Source organism: Arachis hypogaea, chromosome 19 (assembly GCF_003086295.3).
Source record: "Arachis hypogaea cultivar Tifrunner chromosome 19, arahy.Tifrunner.gnm2.J5K5, whole genome shotgun sequence".
NCBI classification, from domain to species: domain Eukaryota; kingdom Viridiplantae; phylum Streptophyta; class Magnoliopsida; order Fabales; family Fabaceae; genus Arachis; species Arachis hypogaea.
Genome location: NC_092054.1, coordinates 21094832 through 21098414, shown reverse-complemented (window position 1 = coordinate 21098414; position 3583 = coordinate 21094832). Strand labels below are relative to the sequence as shown.

At 34.5% G+C, this 3583-nt stretch overlaps 1 non-coding gene across 1 annotated transcript; it reads left to right on the top strand.

Annotated features, from left to right (window-relative positions):
* The first annotated feature begins 313 nt into the window (after positions 1-313).
* Positions 314-421, top strand: LOC112782107 (small nucleolar RNA R71). The gene has a single exon (XR_003192846.1). It is a non-coding gene; the product is annotated as a small nucleolar RNA R71 (small nucleolar RNA).
* The last annotated feature ends 3162 nt before the right edge of the window (positions 422-3583 follow it).

Genomic DNA, 3583 nt, shown 5'->3' with positions numbered 1-3583 from the left:
TGTTGGATGCAGCTTGCATTCCATGCAGACTCTGAGAGATCATATTGACTTGCTGAGTCAATATTTTATTCTGAGCCAATATGGCATTCAGAGTATCAACTTCAAGAACTCTCTTCTTCATAGGCGTCCCATTACTCACAGGATTCCTTTCAGAAGTGTACATGAACTGGTTATTAGCAACCATGTCAATGAGTTCTTGAGCTTCTGCAGGCGTTTTCTTTAGGTGAATGGATCCACCTGCAGAAGTGTCCAGTGACATTTTTGATAGCTCAGATAAACCATCATAGAATATATCCAGGATGGTCCATTCTGAAAGCATGTCAGAAGGACACTTTTTGGTCAACTGTTTGTATCTTTCCCAAGCTTCATAGAGGGATTCACCTTCTTTCTGTCTGAAGGTTTGAACATCATCTCTAAGCTTGCTCAGCTTTTGAGGAGGAAAGTACTTGGCTAAGAAAGCCGTGACCAGCTTATCCCAAGAGTTCAGGCTGTCTTTGGGTTGAGAATCCAACCATAATCTAGCTCTGTCTCTTACAGCAAAAGGGAAAAGCATGAGCCTGTAAACTTCAGGATCTACTCTATTAGTCTTAACAGTATCACATATCTGCAAGAATTCAGTTAAGAACTGAAAAGGATCTTCAGATGGAAGTCCATGAAACTTGCAGTTCTGCTGCATCAGAGAAACTAATTGAGGTTTCAGCTCAAAGTTGTTTGCTCCAATGGCAGGAATGGAGATGCTTCTTCCATGTAAATTGGAATTAGGTGCAGTAAAGTCACCAAGCATCTTCCTTACATTATTATATTTTTCGGCTGCCATCTCCTCTTCCTGTTCGAAAATTTCTGAAAGGTTATCTCTGGATTGTTGTAATTTAGCTTCTCTTAATTTTCTCTTCAGAGTCCCTTCAGGTTCTGGATCTGCTTCAACAAGAATATTCTTGTCCTTGCTCCTGCTCATATGACAAAGAAGAGGGCACAGAAATAATAATAATAATAATAATAATATGGATCCTTTATACCACAGTATAGGGATCCCTGTGTGAGTAGAAGAAGAGGGAGAGACAAAGAATGTAATATAATGGAAGAAACACAATTGTGAGTAGGGTTGAGATGTGAGATGAGATGTTAGTAGATGAATAAATAAATAGAATAAGATGGGAGAGGGAAAATTTTCGAAAATAATTTTTGAAAAAGGGTTAGTGATTTTCGAAAATGGTTTTTGAAAAATGTTAGTATTTTTCGAAAATTTTTTTAAAATCAAAAATAAAAATAAGAATAATTAGTTAATTAAAAAGAAATTTTTGAAAAAGAGGGAAGATATTTTTGAAAATTAGAGAGAGAGAGTTAGTTAGGTAGTTTTGAAAAAGTTAAGAAACAAACAAAAAGTTAGTTAGTTAGTTGAAACAAATTTTGAAAAGATAAGAAGTTAGGAGGTTAGAAAAGATATTTTGAAACCAACTTTTTGAAAAAGGTAAGATAAGAAGATATTTTAGAAATTAGTTTTGAAAAAGATTTGATTTTTAAAATCTCAATTAATGACTTGATTCATAAGAAATCACAAGATATGATTCTAGAACTTAAAGTTTGAATCTTTCTTAACAAGCAAGTAACAAACTTCAAATTTTTGAATCAAAACATTAATTGATTATGTTATTTTCGAAAATTTGATATAAAAATAAGAAAAAGATTTTTGAAAAATATTTTTGAAATTTTTGAAAATAACTAAGAATTTTGAAAAAGATTTGATTTTTGAAAAAGCTTTTGAAAAAGATAAGATTTTCAAATTGAAAATTTGATTTGACTCATAAGAAACAACTTGATTTTAAAAATTTTTGAAAAAGTCAACTCAAACCTTTCGAATTTGATGAGAGAAAAAGGGAAAGATATTTTTTTTGTTTTTTGAATTTTTATGATGAGAGAGGAAAACAGGAAAAATGATGCAATGCATGAAAGTTATGGATCAAAACAATGAATGCATGCAAGAATGCTATGAATGTCAAGATGAACACCAAGAACACTTTGAATGTCAAGATGAACATCATAGACACAATTTTGAAAAATTTTTAATGCAAAGAAAACATGCAAGACACCAAACTTAGAATTCTTTAATGCTTACGCATTAAGAATTCAAGAATGCATATGAAAAACACCATACAACACAAAACAAAAAATCATCAAGATCAAACAAGAAGACTTACCAAGAACAACTTGAAGATCATGAAGAACACTATGAATGCATGAAATTTTCGAAAAATGCAAGATGCACATGTAAATGACACCAAACTTATAACATGACTCATGACTCAAACAAGAAACACAAAAAATGTTTTTGATTTTTATGATTTTCTAATTTTTTTTTGGATTTTTTCGAAAATTATATGAAAAAGAAAAAATAAGGATTCCAAAATTTTTAACATGAATTCCAGGAATCTTGCATTCTTAGTCTAAAGCTTCAGTCCAGGAATTAGACATGGCTCATGAACCAGCCAAGCTTTCAATGAAAGCTCCGGTCCAAAACACTAGACATGGCCAATGGCCAGCCAAGCTTTAGCATGTAAATCAGGAACAGTAGCAGGTGGATTAACAACAACTAGCTTGCTCTTGATAACAAATTGCTGCCTCAGTCCAAATAAATTTAGACATGGCTTTACAGCCAGCCAGGCTTCACATGCTTCATGAAACACTAGAATTCATTCTTTAAAAAATTTGAATAAATTTTTTTTTTCGAAAACAAAGGAGAAAATTTTGAAAGATTTTTTTGAAAAATTTTTGAAAACAAAATAAAAAGAAAATTACCTAATCTGAGAAACAGGATGAACCGTCAGTTGTCCATACTCGAACAATCCCCGGCAACGGCGCCAAAAACTTGGTACGCGGAATCGTGATTACACTTTAATTATGTAAAGTTCATTGCTCTTTCTTTCCCTGGAAATGGCGCCAAAAACATGATGCCAAAACCATGGTTCACAACTCCGTGTAACTGACCAGCAAGTGCACTGGGTCGTCCAAGTAATACCTTACGTGAGTAAGGGTCGAATCCCACGGAGATTGTTGGTATGAAGCAAGCTATGGTCACCTTGCAAATCTCAGTTAGGCGGATATAAATTGATAATGGTGTTTTCGAAAATAATAATTAATAGAATAGGGATAGAAATACTTATGTAATTCATTGGTGAGAATTTCAGATAAGCGAATGGAGATGCTTTCGTTCCTCTGAACCTCTGCTTTCCTGCTATCTTCATCCAATCAGTCTTACTCCTTTCCATGGCTGGCTTTATGTGATACATCACCACTGTCAATGGCTACTTTCGGTCATCTCTCGGGAAAATGATCCAATGCCCTGTCATGGCACGGCTAATCGTCTGGAGGCATCACCCTTGTCAATGGCTTCATCTTATCCTCTCAGTGAAAATGGTCAACGCACCCTGTCACGGCACGGCTATTCATCTGTCGGTTCTCGATCATGCTGGAATAGGATTTACTATCCTTTTGCGTCTGTCACTAACGCCCTGCAATCGTGAGTTTGGAGCTCGTCACAGTCATTCATTCATTGAATCCTACTCGGAATACCACAGACAAGGTTTAG